Below are 16,360 nucleotides of genomic sequence, written 5' to 3'. Positions count from 1 at the left end.
CAACAGACATGGTTCATCCCCTGAAACTCCAGATTTCAAGAGACAAGAGATACTAGTACTTCAAGGATCAAAATCAGATTTCTGCTGATCTGAACGTCTGCTCTTCTGGCCTTGCCTAAATCAGACTCCAATGAAACAGGAGGAAATTTTATGAATGAACTTGAAGCAATTTGAAGACCAGAAACAAAACAATGAAATGTGTCCTCCCATGCTCTCCCTCAAACCCCACTTTGTAGCACATTTTTAGGAGGGCACACAGTTCTGTAAGAGCAAGGGACAGACTTTTGCACCCAGCCCCTGAGGTACTTTCCCCAGGGTCAGGGGTGGCTTCCCTGGGTGAAGTCAGAAGCTGGCTCCTGGCTCCCTGGTGCTTTCCCACAAGTCAGAGTCATGCTTTTGGAAAACATGAGACTTATGGACACTGAGGTGGCAGGGGTCATGAGCAGGTGTTCTAAACTCAATCAGGTAAATGCAGACCAAGTCGCCCAGGCCAGGAGTCTAAATACAGTCAAGGCGACTCCAAAATTGAACAGGCCATGCAACCTGAACGGCTGGGATTCAGAAACGTGCCTTTCTAAGGTGTTCTGAGAATGCCTTCCATTCAAACTGAAAGAAGCCAGAACAGCAGCAGCAGCAGCCTCTGCTGGGATGTTCCATTCATAGGGGAGAGAGAGCTTCCTCCATTCACAGTGGGGTCAGGAAGTCCTTTCCAGCAGGGGATGGCCTTTCTCAGCCAGCTGAGCTTCCGGGGACTGGGCATGGCTGCATCCTTCAGAACGAGCATGTCTATTAAGTAGCTATAGCCAGAGTTATTATTAGTACAGCAATCCCTTGGAAATCCCACAGAATTTGCTTGAATCTCCTGAGCAGTTACTCTGCGAACAAGGCATCAGAGAAAGGCAGTTCCTGATTACACACGGGCAGCCCACACAGCTTTCAAAGTGCAGGGCTGGTTAATCTTGTCCAAATGCAATATGTACCAACGTTTGGGCAGCTGCCTGCAATACAGAAGCACTGCGTGGGGTCATTTTTAAATGACCACGTACTAACGGGGGTTTCCTCCTCTCCTCCTCCCCTTTCTGCACCAAACTTGCTGCAGCCATTTGGAATGTAAAGAGCAGTCCATTTTGGCAGTCCCCGGCAGCCAGCGGTCGGCCTGTCTCCTGGCACCCTGGTCTGAAATGCTCCCTCCTGCATCCAAAGGGCAGAACTCCCCTGACATTTCCATAAAAAGGTTTTTTTTAAAAAACCCCACCTGGTCTGCATACAGCAATGTCCTTCCCTTTCTCCCTGGGCAAATTCAGAGAGTTCGGTGCCAAAGCAAAGTGCCTGTAGGGGAGAAGGGCGGGTAGCAGGACGGAGTATACCGCGGGTCACACGTGGGGTTTGCACTGAAAAATGTCACATCCGCGACATTATATATTCTGCGCCCTGCGTTAAGAAATGTCATGTCCCTTTCTCCGGCCCAGCATTTAAAAATGGACACAGAAGTACTACACAGTCCATCGCCTCCCTGCGATCGCGGCTGGGAAACAAAGACACATTACCTTTTATTTGTTGCGCGTCCCAGGGAGCCAAGGAACTTCACGTTTGCAGCGGCGGATCCACGGGAACCGGCGTCCCATCCGCCTGGGAGCGCAGGCCGTGGCCTACCCCGTGGCATCCGCGCCCGGCGCCGCTGCCTCCGCCGCCGCCGCACCCGCAGCCGCCCCGCCGCTGCCGGTCCCGCTGCCCCCGCCCAGCGCAGCCGGCCCTCCGTCAGGCCATCGCCCGCTCGCGTCTCTCCCGCCGAGCCTGGCCGCACGCCCGGGCGCCCCGCCGCCGGCCCGCCCCTCTCCCGCCGCGCCCGGCCCGCGGCACGGTGCGGGCGCCTCCGCCCCTCGGCCCGCGCCACGCCCCCGCGCACACTGCGCGCTCCCCGGCGCCGGCGGGGGCTGCAGGGTCCCGCGCGGGGAGGGCGAGGCGGGTCCCCAACCCGCGCCTGGAGCACCGGCCAACAATGAGCCCGCCCGCGCCAGGCCGGCCGCGGCCTCCCAGAGCCCGGAATCCGGTCACTCCGGGCTGGGGGCACACGCAAGTGGGGACAAAGTTAGGTCCTGAAGGAGGCTGCGGGCCTGGAGAGGCTGTGCGGGAGGAAGAGAAGGGGCTCTAACACGGAGGACACTGACACACAGACCAAAAACATACAGAAAATCCCCACCCCGTGAGCCAGAGAAAGAGGCGACTTTGGCTGCGCTTGGCTGAAGGTGTAGCGCCCCTGAGCTAGCCCAATTTTCTTGATTTTTAATCTCCCTCAACTCTTTGGGAATAGAAGTTCCTGTGAGGCAACTATTGTCAGGGATACGCAACAATTACTGGAGAAAGAAGACTTCCATTTCCGGGCCCCGGGGGAGGACAACCTGACAAGTACGCTTTGCAAAAAAAAAAAGAAACAAACTGGGAGAATATCCCTACCAAGAACAATAACTCAATTCACATGGCAAGCCTAAATGTTTATTGCTTCAGTAGCTCAATTTGCCCCAGACACATTTTTTCCCCCATGAATTGTCAAAACACAGTTGACAAAATGAAGGGCGAAGTAGACAGGGGCGCCGCTTAGCAAAGGGGCAAAAGCTAGCTTGTCTCAGGGGTAAAATTTTTAGAGTTCATACATGGCTGAATTTCCCAGCATCCGTCCATCCATCATCCATCCACTATTCAAGGGTGAGATAGGTTGTCCTCTCACCGTAGCTGAAGGAGACCCTGGCCAATCTAGCACCATGATTTCCAGGGCACTGGCAGGGGTGAAAACTTACAAACTTTGTAATAATAAGAAATCTTCCAATCCTATCTCCCAGAGCACACCCATTGTGTGTTCTTCTCTAAAGATCTCTGAAGAAAAATTTTGAGAGGTCAAGAGATCTCACAGTCAATAAAGAGAAACAGTGTACAGTCAGTGTTGGAGGTGAAGGTGAACACGTGGGTTAGAACTGCCTGTCTTAGTTCAAACTGTCTTGATCACATGCTGGTGACTGGGGACTCCACATGATTCTCGGGATCTGAGTCAGGGGAAGCTGTTTCTGCACGGGATGTGTCTGCGTTTTTGGAGCCCTTGAGGACTGTGCCAATGCTAACTAAGTCCAGTTCTTTCAAAAGGCAATTGAAGCCCATTTCCTCCTGTCCTGAGGCCCTCAGGGGAGTGTTATTTCTTTGGATGCAGACTGTTTCCAGTGCTGGTTTGTTGTGACTGCAACACTTAGAAGGGGGTGATTGAGGAAATGTTCAAACCTACCATTTCTCTTCAGATATTCAGTTCCCATCTTTAGAAGAGTCACTGGCTTCCATTCACCTTTTCCACCTGGCCACTGGAAGTCTCAATATGTACTAAACTGAACCTGTCCCACCGGAAGTCCAGGTGTCCTATCTCACTACAGAGCATCTGTCCAACCCCCACAAGCCAGAAGTAGGGATGGAGGGGTCTTTTATCACCTTCCATTCACTCATTCCCCATGTTCAGGTGGTCACCAAACGTTCCTCATAAATAGCTCTGGAAAGTTCTTTAAGAGCAGCCCCTTTTCTACTTGCTCCAACAGCATCTGGGGTGGTTAACCTGTGTAGATGAGCAACCCCTGCCCTAGCCTTCTGTGCACATCACCTTGCAACAGTCCCCAGCAGCTTCCCGACTAGGTCTTGTCTCTGAAGCGCTTTCTCCACGCTGGCTGGAGTAACTCCCCTAAAGGTCAGATCTGGTCATAGAACTTCTTCACTTAAACCTGTTCGGGACTTCCCTGGCTCTTAGAAATAAAGTCCACACTTCTTCAGATGGCAGAATGGCCTGAGCACCAAACACCCCTTATCCATCCAGCCTTATCGTTTGCCACCTGACCCCAACAAGGTCCACTCACCTTCTGCGCCCAGCTCCCTTTTCCAGGTCCCTGTATCCCAGGTTCTCACTCATCTCCTTGCTACCCAGCAGCCAGTGACTTTAGAAACAACTCAGATCATGTCCCTGCACAACTTAACCATTGTCGATGGCTTCTCATTGCTCTTGAAGCATCCTCTCCATCTTCCTCATGTGTTAATCTCCCTGTCCCTCTATACTTTGCCACACAGGCCACCTTTCTGCCCTTGCACAACTCTTCTCTTTGCTTTTGTATTTCTCATTCTTCCTGGCCTGAATGCCCTTCCACCCTCACACCCTACTCTCTGGATAGCTAGCTCCTTGTCATCCTTCAACTCTTTAGCTCAAAGGCTGCCTCCTAGATAACCTTCCCTGCTCAACACCTGGGAAAAGGCCTCTCCCAGGTACTCTTTGTATCATTATCATTTATTTCCTTCCTAACACTTCCCCACAATGGGTATTCATAGCCCCATGATAAGGTCACAAACCGATTTCAGACTGCCTGGGGTTACATATTGCCTGGGCCACCTGCTACCTGTGCAACCTTGGGCAAGTTTCTCTGTGCCTCACTTTTCTTATCTAGGAAACAGGGATAAGAACACTGTCTATCTCATAGGGTTGCTATGAGGATTAAGGGAATCAGTATATGTGAATCATTTAGAACAGGGCCTGGCTGAATATGCTAAAGCCCTGTGAGGGCCTTTATGTGTTTTATTCTCACTGTTTCCCCATGAGACCTGGTTTAGTATATGGCACATGATCTTTTTACCCCCTAAGCCAGTGGTTCTCAACCTCCCTAATGCTGCGACCCTTTGATACAGAGCCTCATGTTGTAGTGACCCCCAACCATATAATTATTTTTGTTGCTACTTCATAACTGTAATTTTGCTACTGTTATGAATCATAATGTAAATATCTGATATGCAGGATGTATTTTCATTGTTACAAATTGAACATAATTAAAGCATAGTGATTAATCACAAAACAATATGTAATTATATATGCAATATGTGTTTTCTGATGGTCTCAGGCGACCCCTGTGAAAGGGTTGTTCGACCCCCAAAGGGGTCGCGATCCAAAGGTTGAGAACTGCTGCCCTAAGCCTTTTGTGTTTGGTGACAAGACAGAGAATGACTAACAATTCCGGGAAGAAAAACCTTATTTGTAGAATTTAAGTACTAAGAGAAATAGGCCATAGTAAAACTTGATGAATAAGATAAAATTCAAACTTAATTTATTTTAAAGTTAATGAAAATATAGAGAAAATATGTTCTCTGTTTCAACAGTTGCGATCCTTGGAGTTGATGGATGACAAGCTTTGCGGGTCAGAAGTCTGTAACGGTCTGCTTTCCACAGAGCAGCCAATGTGGCCACAGGGAATGCAGGCAGTTACTTGTAAAGGCATAAAGAATCAAAGGATCTTTGCAAAGTGTTGGTCCATCTGCCTGCCTTAACATGCAGTTGTGATGAAAGAAGGTAGTGTTTCCATTTTCATCTCCAGTTTGATACTTTTTGAAGAGTCTAACTGAAAACAACAACAAGACAAAAACCAACACTCACAAAAAAACAAATAGCAGGCTGGTTTCTGGACTTCACCTTTGTGTTTTGCTTTCATGGCTGGAGAAGTTTCAGAAAGAAAGAGAAATACTTTTCCTTTTGCCCTTGCAGAAGGCAAGCAGGATTTGAGACCTGAATACCTGGGGCTCTCCTTGCCTCTCTCACACAATTAGGGATCTTTGTTTTGAAAAGAGCTGAACTCTCAAAGACAGGAGAGGTGGTCTGTGGCTTAAGAGTGGGGTCTAAAAAGGGAACAGAAAAGGCCATAGCAGCCTCCAGAAGAAAGGAAGGGGCAACAACTGTCTACATGCCTCAAGAAGGCACCTGTCAGCAGATGGGCCAGCATGTGGATGCTGGATGAGGGTACTAAGTTCTAAAAGGTGTGTCTTAGGCAAAGGATCTTGGGGTTCAGCCAGGAGGGATGGGGTTTTTGGCTTTAAATGGACCTCAAATTCTTGGATACTGAGCATCTCAGTGGCAACTAATCCGGATTGATGACAAGAGACCTTTTTCTTGTCTTGAGGTACAATGTGAGCTAGGGAAGAGGAAAGAATGAGTGAATTCCTACCTCCTTGGTGGGCAAGGATGTAATCAAGATTTAAGTGGGTTTAGAAAAGTAAATTAATGTGATTTTTTATGCTCAAAGTTGGATAGCAAAAATTATGCACTCTGTAAATAAAAGTACCAAGTTCTTAACTCTGAGATCTGAAGTCATAGCTTTCCTGACAAGCTCTGGGCAGTATATGGGGCAATTAAGAGGAGATTCCTCAGCTCAAATCTTGGCCAGAGTGCCACTGTGGGTTGGGAAAAAATGGCTCTCACTTGTGCCTTTGAGTATCTGCCTTGCTGAGGACAGGTGCCATCAGGAGCACGGATCTGAGTCTGGACTGCATAATCCTTTCCTAGGAGACAGTAACCAGGCCCTGGTCTGAAGGCTTCATGTGACCTTGAGTCTCTTGACTTTTGGGTACCCATTTCTTCACCTTTAAAATAGGCCTGGTAATAATATCTTTCTTCAGCCTTATGAAAACTATGGATTCAACACATTATTCCCCAAACCATACAACTGATAACAACTCATAGCTAACATTATTTGAGTATATAATCTGAACTAGGCACAGTCCTAAGAACTTTCCAAACATTAGTTAACTGGATCAGTCAAGATGTTCTTGAGGTAGACACTATTTTTATCCCTTTCTACAGATGAGGAACCTGGTATTTAAAAAAGGAAGCAATGTACTGAGACAACAATCACATTTGAACCCAGAGTCATTCTTTTGAGATCCTGAGCATTATCTTCCATGGTTGGACTACCAAATATATATATATATAAATATATATATACACATTAGGCACTCACAGTGAGAATGGCCACAAAGTTCCTTTACATACAACTATTAATTATAGAGTGAATGAAGCGCAGTTGGAGTTCGACAGTAAGCTATATTGTTCCTTGGTTCCTAAACTACACCATATGGACAAAGATTTACATCCTATTTCCTGTCTTTCTAGAGAATAACACTGGCATCTTTTCCCTCCACACTCCACCATTTTTTTTTAATTAAATCTTTATTGTTCAGATTATTACATTTGTTCCTCTTTTTTTTCCCCCCATAACTCCCCTCCTCCCAGTTCCCACCCCACCCTCCGCCCTCACTCCCCACCCACTGTCCTCATCCATAGGTGCACGATTTTTGTCCAGTCTCTTCCCACATCTCTCACACCCCTTTCCCCCCCAAGAATAGTCAGTCCATTCCCTTTCTATGTCCCTGATTCTATTATAATCAACAGTTCATTCTGTTCATCAGATTATTTATTCACTTGATTCTTAGATTCACTTGTTGATAGATGCATATTTGTTGTTCATAATTTGTGTCTTTACCTTTTTCTTCCTCTTCCTCTTCTTAAAAGATACCTTTCAGCATTTCATATAATCCTGGTTTGGTGGTGATGAACTCCTTTAGCTTTTCCTTATCTGTGAAGCTCTTTATCTGACCTTCAATTCTGAATGATAGCTTTGCTGGATAAAGTAATCTTGGTTGTAGGTTCTTGGTATTCATCACTTTGAATATTTCTTGCCACTCCCTTCTGGCCTGCAAAGTTTCTGTTGAGAAATCAGCTGACAGTCGTATGGGTATTCCCTTGTAGGTAACTGAGTTTCTTTCTCTTGCTGTTTTTAAGATTCTCTCTTTATCTTTTGCTCTTGGCATTTTAATGATGATGTGTCTTGGTGTGGTCCTCTTTGGATTCCTTTTGTTTGGGGTTCTCCTCACTTCTTGGACCTGTAAGTCCATTTCTTTCACCAGGTGGGGGAAGTTTTCTGTCATTATTTCTTCAAATAGGTTTTCAATATCTTGCTCTCTCTCATCTTCTGGCACCCCTATAATTCTGATGTTGGTACGCTTGAAGCTGTCCCAGAGGCTCCTTACACTATCCTCGCATTTTTGGATTCTTTTTTCATTTTGCTTTTCCGGTTGGATGTTTTTTGCTTCCTCGCATTTCAAATCATTGACTTGATTCTTGCGCTCCTCTGGTCTGCTGTCGGGCGTCTGTATAATATTCGTTATTTCAGTCCGTGTATGCCTAATTTCTAGTTGGTTCCCCAATATAAGATCGAGGGTCTTATTAGTTTTCGTGTAGATCTCATTAAGTTTATCGGCAGCTTCTAAACAGTTCTTGAGAGACCTTAAAAGTGTGGTTCTGAACTCTATATCTTCCATTGACAATTTTGTCCTGTTTCTTTGTCTCCGCATTTTGTTATGCTTCCTTGGTGCACCCCCTAGTGGTCTTTGTTTGCAGTCTTATAGTTAAATCTTGATTGTTGTAGCTAATCCCAGGGAGGGTTTGACCTCCAGGCCAAGTGGCTATGAGAATCAGCTGTGTCAGCAGTGAGAGAACTTCTGTCCTCTAGGGAGGTGCTAATCTAGCCTTTGCCTGAGGCTATCTGGCAAATGCCTCTGTGCAGGGCTTGGGTGGGGCGGGTCGCACAGGATCAACAGGGTGGGCCGGAGAGAGCAGTTATGGCGGCTCTCAGTCCTGTCCCCAGGGGCTCTGCCTCTCTGAGTCCCAGAACCCGCTGCAAAGCTCGGAGCGAAAGCTGCACTCGCTCTGACCGAAGCCAGACAGTCCCGCTTCTCCCGTTTGAGTCTGGGTCCCTAAAGACTCGCCCGGATCTGGTGCTCAGAGTCTGCGACTCTCTCCTGATTGAAAACAACAACCGCGCCCTCCGCCGCCAGCCCGCTCCGCGCACTCCGCACCTCAGAATTTGACTTCAGCACTGCGCCTCCTCTGAGTGTCCGTATGCGTTTCTCTTTCCTCCTAGTTGTAGGACTTCCACTCAGCCAGCCTTCCTGTGGTTCTGGGTGATGTCCCTTCCGTTTTTTGGTTTCACTTTTGAAGTAGTTGTTCAAAGCAGCAAACTCCGGCGTTAACCTATGCCGCCATCTTGGTTCCTCCTCTCCACCAGTTTTAAGAATAGCCTGGCCGGTGTTGCTCAGTGGTTGAGCGTGCGATCAATGACTCTCTCATTTTTGATGTTTCTATCTCTCCCTCTCCCTGCCTCTCTGAAATCAATAAAAATACATTTTTTTTTTTTTACAAAAGAATAAACAAAGACCCCTTTGGGGCAGGTTATAGTGCTTGGCTGGTTTTAAGTGACTCCTATTCCCTTTTTATACCCAATCCTTTTTCTCCTTCTCCCAGGTCAATGAAAGAACAATGATGAACCACTTCAATCAAAAAGGAAGAATTTCAGCTTCCCTTATGGCCTGAGTAAGTACTTGAAACCATGGTCCTTGGGGTATATGAAGAACTCATTTAATAGCTGTGCTTTATTTCGTTATTTTTATAATAGCAATGTCATTTTAATAGCTATGTTTTATAATCTTGTTATGTTCTCATTATATTAGATTATTGCTTATTATTCTTTCCTGGTTGGGAATCATGGTTTAGACTGCCTCAACTCATGGCAACAAAAATCCAGGGCAAGTCTTTCTGAAACACAGAGAAGTATCTATCAAAACATCACAAGCTAATTAATGTAATTTGGAGCCCCTGGGAGCAGTTTTATTATAGTGAGCACCATAGTACAAAATGATATACATTATAGATACACACAAGTACATAGGTTCCCTCTCTCACCAAACCCTTTCTGTTTATTTACTAGTTAACACTTGGCACTTACTAAGTGCCAGATACTGATTATGTGCTTTACATATAATAACTGATTTGATCTTCTCAGCAGCCCCATAAGCTGTACTCTTAGTAACCCCATTTGGGGGGAGAGAATGGAGACACAGGGAGAGAGTTATAGCCCCCTAAGGTTCTACAGATGATAAGTAGGCAACAGCCAGTTACCAAACTTGGGCAGTCTGACTTCAGAGTCTGCATTGCTAATCCTCAATTGTCCAGTATTTGGAGGCCTCACATCCCTTATAGTGCCTCGCACAGTGTCTCTCAGCTGGAACTCAATACTCGTTGTTTATTTGTTGGCCTTTTGCCCCATTACAAAAGGGGGATAAGACAGAAATAATTGTGAAATTGAATGAAAATATTTTCAGCAAATATTTCTTTTTCAGTTGTAACTATGAAAAGTGTGAAGTATTATGTACAAGTGACATCAATCAATCAATCTCTCAAGGAAGCAACAAGAATGTATTAAAATGATGAGTCAGCGAGGGAGGAACAGCACCAGGATTTGACAGACACAGGCCCCTGGTCGTAGGAAGAAAAGGCAAGTCAGTCTCTCGGAGGTGAGGTGGGGCTGGCAGCTATCATGGAGTGGTGTGATGATGTCTCCTGCAACCAAGTACAAATCACTCCCACCCCCAAATTATAACAGCAAGGAATACATTCTAGTCCACATTACAAACTAGAGTTCTGTGTAGCACATTTCTAGGGTTCTGACCTCACCAATAGGAAGCTGGCTAGGGTACTTGCTGAGATGGGATTGGATACATAAGATTAGAGCTCACAAAGAAATATCCGGGTGGAAAATTTTAAATGTTGGGAATGTCTAGTAGCAGGCTGCTCCCAAATATGCCAAAGTGGCATACTGATTATTTCAAATTAAAATTTCTTAATAAGCAGCTGGTACAAGAAGGGCACTCTGACCCTCCTCTGTCCCTCTGAGAATGGGAAATAAATCTTTCATGTGAAAGGCACCCTCCCTGCACCAGGAGGAGAAACATCCTTACGACCAGAGATAGAGAATGCAGGACAGAGAAGCCTGAACACAAACCTTGTTGCCTTTTACTAACTTACTATCCCAAGAGAAAACATTCTTACTAATTAAGCACCCAAACCTACATTTCTTTGTCCATCAAATACCCACAAATTCATTGTTTCGTTGCATAAAAAGTATAAAAGTTGCTTGCTTTGGACATTTTCTTTAGGGCTCCATTTACATGAGTCCTCCCGATCTCCTGTTACTGTCTCACGGTCATTGAACTCTTAGACAAGCCTGAAGAACCTGGAGGGTAGAATAAAACTTCTTCCTCCCCAACACTACACACAGAAGGCGTCTGTACCTATGGAAAGTGGGGAGACCACCTAAAAGAGGTGCTCTAGGTAGAAAGGAGATCTTGGGACCTAGTTCTAAAACAGTGGTTCTCAGATATAAGCCAGCAGCAGGATCACCTGAAAGATTCTGGGTCTCACCCTCTCAGGCCTCCCTGGAGTTTCTGATTTATACATAGCTCTGGATTAGGAGTGTAAGAATTTTCATTTCTTACAAGTTCAGGTGATGTTGCTGCTGCTGGTTAGTACCACTGTTCTACCTTCATTTTGCTCCAGGCATTCTGCCCTCCCAGCTCTCCTCCCAACAGCTGGGCTTGCTCTCGTCCCAGGGCCTTTGCATTTCCCCAGATATCAGCAGGAATCAAGCGGCCCTTTCCAGGTCTCTGATCAAATGCTACTTTACTAGTGAGATCTTATCTGACCATCTCACGTTCATCCTTGTTTATCTTTTCAGGAGAGAGAAATGGAGCTAAGTTTTATTTATTTTTCATAGCTGTCCCTCAATTTTTTAAATGCCAAAAATCACAGTGACCTATGATCATTTTTCTTCAAAAATAGCAACTCCTCTGGCTTGCCCTTCTGTTGCTGCCGTCTCCCTAATCCCTTCCCTGTTTTATTTTTCTCTCTTGTCCTTGCCACCTTCTAACAGACTATGTAACTGTATTTTATTTATGTGTTTGTTACCTGGAGAGCAAGGATTTATGTCTGTTTATTTCTGATTCTTCTGAATCTAGGTCAGTCATCTGCACCTAGTGAATATTCAATACATATTAATTAAGAGAATAAATAAGGCCTGGCCAGGTAGCTTAATTGGTTAGAGCATCATCCTGATAGGCCAAGGTTGCAGATTTGAACCACAATCAGGATATGTACGTACAAGAAGCAACCAATGAATGCATAAATAAGTAGAACAACAAATTGATGTTTTTCTCTCTCAAATAAGTAAATATTTAAGGGTAAGTAAAATGAATAAATGAACATCCTCACATGTAGAATTGTGGTTTTAAGAAGTTAATTCTGATGGAAACCCTTCCTATCTGGTGATCTCCATATAAAAAATAAGATATAACCATGTTGCTCCATTTTGAAAAATACTCTCCTCTTGCATCTGGGGTAAGGTCAAAGGCTTGGCAGGTATTCAGCAGAAGGCACTGGTTAGGGCAGGGGGCTGACAAGGAGCAGACTCTGCATGGTCCCTGGCTCCTTTTGCTTACTACCTGGTTATAAACAGGGCCCTCCTGCTGATTCACTCACTCTTCCCTGCTGGCATGTCATCCCTAGCCAATGAGAAACTCATGCAAGTCCTTGTTGCTTCTTGCTTCTGCTCACACTCTAGCTCTGGGCAGAAGACCTTCTTCCCCTCCCCTTCCCTTCACCGGGCCAACTCCCTTCACTCTTCACACTCATCTTCCTGGCTGCCATCCCAGAGGTCCTCTCTAGTGCTCTAAAACAGCCCATGCCTATCTCTATACATAGCACTTTATTATAACCATTTCTGCACATGTTTGTATTCCTTACTCCACTGGGGATTTCTCATGGGCAGAAATTAGTGAAACCTTTGCTTATTTTTATTTGGAGAATTTTATTTTATTCTAAGTGCTCAAAATTTGTTGATTTGTACACTGTGTATTTAATTTTGCTTTACCACTTTCTTTGGGCCAAGCATGATGATAATTACCCAATAGATTTTTATAATTAAATCCATCCAGCTAATAAATAAAAAACAGGAGAAGCATCTGTGATGGGAGAGAACAGCGTCTGACCAGTGTTTATATGCAATTCCATGTAATTGTCTCATAAAGGCGGCCTAAATTACAGTCCGTCTGCAACTGAAGGCAGGCTCTGTCTCTGCTAAGAGAGCTGGGATCAGGCGCCATGCTGCACTGCAAACATCAAAGCCCCTTTTGGGGAATCCCTGCATGTGCTCTGAAGACTCCTAGAAGCAGTCACTGAGGCCTAACAAAAGCACTTAATAATCCAGCAGGTGTAATTTCTAGATGCCTTTTTCATCTCTTCTCTTAGTCCCTACTTAGTAAACTCTAAATTGTTTGGATGTTTGCTTTGGGAGATTGAAGGTGCTTCCTTCATTTATCTTCTTCTAACTTCTCTCATGTGGTCTGGAGAAGATCTTCCAAATCCCTCTTCTTATCTCACCCCCCTTTTCACTCTCTCAAAAAATTCAAAACAAGGCAAATCAGCAGTGTGGTCTGACGTGGAGCCTAAGCAAAGGCCCGGGTGGCTGGGGGCCATTTCAGTCTGTGATTTCAGTAGAAGAGGGCATTTACAGGGAGAGGATGGGAAGTATCTTCAGAATCTTCAGGGAAAGCCTCCTGTACTCTTTACAAAGGAAAATTGCCCTTGAAAATGGTTAAACCTAAATCGCTATCAGATAATAATAATAATAACAATAATGATCATAATAATAGCTGTTGTGCATTATCTATAATCCTTGCAGCAACACTACACAACAGGAATTATGGTCATGAGCTACATAGCAACTTTTTGGTCAATGACAGTTGTATATCATAGCCCAGCTGTGTAGTAGGCTATATCATCTAGGTTTGTGTAAGTGCACGCAATGATGTCCCCATAATGATGAAATCACTTAAGGACTCATTTCTTAGAATGTATCCTTGTTGTTAAGTGGAGCATGACTGTATTAATTCCCATTGCATAGATCCAGAAATTGAGGCCCGGAAATATTAAGTAATTTGCCAAAAGTCCAAACCCAGAAAGATATTTGAACCCAAGTCTGTCCCCCAGGCCTTCAAAGTATGTTCTTTTCACTGAGGCTTAATTTTGAGCAAAAGCAGAAACCTGTCAATCAAGGGCTCACAGCGGGAAGAGTCTCAGGACTGCTTTCTGGTGAGGGAGAGCACAAGGGAGCTCCAAAGGTAATGTTCATCTAGGTGACACTTTTGCTGAGTGCTGCTCCCAGCTGCCCTCAAAACCATTCCGACCCCTAGCTGAGCTCTGCAGACACACAGAGGTGTTCTCCAGCAGCGCCAAGTTCAATGACAGGCCACCGCTGGTCATTGCTGGCCCCAGTTTGCCAACCTGGCATAATCCTTGGTTATACTTTTGAAGCAGTTATTGGAGGATTCTCTCTATTTTCACCCTAATCCTCGTGGTGATCACAGTCACATCTCTGATTCTCCTCCTCATCCCTGATGGGCATTGAAAGTGTCAATCTGAGACTTGGGCAGCACCTCCCTTATCTGTCTACACAGCACACTGAAATTGGTGTTATAATTCAGTTTCCTGCTCAAAGACGCCAAGAAAATAATTTTAGTGGTTAGGAGTTTATACCTGGGTTTAAACCACAGAGCAGCAACTGTTGTATAGCCATAGGCTAACGAATTCTAACCTTCTCTCGGTCTCACTTTCCTACGCACATATTTGCCATGAGGATTGCATTGCATAAAATTTTGGGCACAGAGCATGTGTTTAATAAAACACTTGCTATTAATATTCTTATTTATATTATCTGCATCAACTAATGACATAAAATCTGATAGCTTTTGTCTATATATGATACCCTCTTCCCCACTACATTAGATGTTGATTCTTGGTTTAAGTCTGAGTGCTGTGAGCTTTAATGAGATCCAGATGAGTTAAGTACAGTGAATAGGCAAGGATATTTCTTTGTTCTAAATAATTGTGTCCTGAATTCCATCCCTTTCCTCTGAGTGCACCCTCTCCTTGCAGAGATGTTCACCCTGCTCATCTGTGATTAATTTAAGAGTGGTGCAAGTCCAGTTAAGTAGCCCTCAACACCTTGTTCAGCCATTGAGGCTATGTTGTTTACGTTAAAAGGATGCCCCCTAGAATAGACAACCAGTCACAGCATGTACCCCTGAAGGGGTCACTCGGTCCCATCCTCACATGTGTGGTGCAGCACTTCAATACCCACTTGTGAACTTCTGGTTAAACGCTTGTAGCCCCAGATCATTCAGCAAGTCAACAACACCACCAGCGAAGTGGAGGCTGAACCCCAGTGTTTCACTGCATTTCTTAGGAGTCTAAAGTAACTTCCATTTTTCTATAAGAAAAAAATCAGTAGAGGAAAATGGGAAATGAGCCTGGCTTTTATAAATTTGTTCAATCTCCAGTTCAGTGGGAAATCTAATCCAGATTAGACAAACAAATGAGGACAAAGCAGATTGGGGCACATACGGTCCTGCATGGCTATGGTTTGAACCATTCATGTGGCGCTCTGTGGGGGAAGGCTTGTGTGAGCGCCTCTTCTGAACAGGCAAGGAAATGAGTTCTGAGTGGTTCCTGGCCCACCCAAGGACTCCCAATGAACTTGGGGAACATTCAGAATTAGAATGGACAGCTTCTCACCCTGGGTCAAGAGCCCTGCTCACCAGTGTCTGTCACCTACCAGAACCTGCACAGGTTGTTGCTAGGTCAAATATGAATATTCTCCTAAGTTGTATGTTGTGAGTTCCTCCTAATACAAAAGCACCTAATTTCTTTTACATTTATTTGTCCTTCTTTAAAAAGTATCCTATCTAATAAAGAGGGAATATGCTAATTGATCCTCACAAAGATGCCATCACAAAGATGGTAGCGCCCACAGCCAATAAGGAGGGAATATGCTAATTGACTGCCCCACCTTCAAAGATGGCAGCGCCCATAGCCAATAAGGAGGGAATATGCTAATTGACTGCCCCACCCTTAAAGATGGTGGTGCCCCCAGCCACAAGATGGCAGTGCCCAGTCCCCTCTGGCCAGCCTGAGGTGCAGGCAAGCCTCGGATGGCGACTGCCCAGCCGCCCAGGGCTGCCCGAGGCTCAGGTAACCAGGGCTGGCTGAGGCTTTTGCTGCCAGCAGTGGCAGCAGCAGAGGTGTGATGGGGGTGTCACCTTCCCCTGATTGCCAGGTTGTCTCCCGCTTCTGAGGGCTCCCGGACTGTGAGAGGGGGCAGGCCAGGCTGAGGGACCCTCCCTCCAGTGCATGAATTTTCATGCACCGGGCCTCTAGTTTTAAATAATGAAACATTACAAACATTCAGAAAAGTACAGAAAATATGTTAGACTACTGGATAACTACCATTCAGATTGGACAGTTTGCCTTATTTGCTTTAGATTGCTCTTCTTATTTTTTTGAAATATAATTGACGTATAACACTGTGGAAGTTTAATGTGTATAATGTGTTGGTTGGATACATTTATATACTGCACTATGGTTATCACCCTAACACCTCTATCAAATCACATAACTGCTATTTCTTTTTTGTGGTGAGAACAATGAAGATCTAGTCTCCAAACAACTTTGAAGTTTATAATACCGTTCTGTTGATTATAATCACTGAGCTTTGCATTAGATCATCAGGATTTATCTACTGGTTGCAAGTTTGCACCCTTTGACTAATATCTCATCAATCCCCCATCCTCCAGC

The 16,360-nt window shown here is 45.0% G+C and overlaps 1 protein-coding gene across 7 annotated transcripts in view; it reads right to left on the bottom strand.

Annotated features, from left to right (window-relative positions):
• FRMD4A (FERM domain containing 4A) overlaps positions 1–16,360 on the bottom strand; it is a 335,840-nt gene that overhangs the window by 222,795 nt on the left and 96,685 nt on the right. Inside the window, exon 1 of one of the 7 annotated variants that reach the window (XM_059660143.1) lies at positions 1,548–1,856. The exons of the other annotated variants lie outside the window; for them this stretch is intronic. The gene's annotated coding sequence lies outside the window, so the exon portion shown is untranslated. Of the gene's footprint in view, positions 1–1,547; positions 1,857–16,360 lie in introns of those variants that run through there. 7 annotated transcript variants of the gene reach the window in all.

The sequence above is a fragment of the Myotis daubentonii genome, chromosome 1 (genome assembly GCF_963259705.1).
Source record: "Myotis daubentonii chromosome 1, mMyoDau2.1, whole genome shotgun sequence".
NCBI classification, from domain to species: domain Eukaryota; kingdom Metazoa; phylum Chordata; class Mammalia; order Chiroptera; family Vespertilionidae; genus Myotis; species Myotis daubentonii.
The sequence above is the reverse complement of the archived record's forward strand: the minus strand, read 5'-3'. Positions and strand labels throughout refer to the sequence as shown.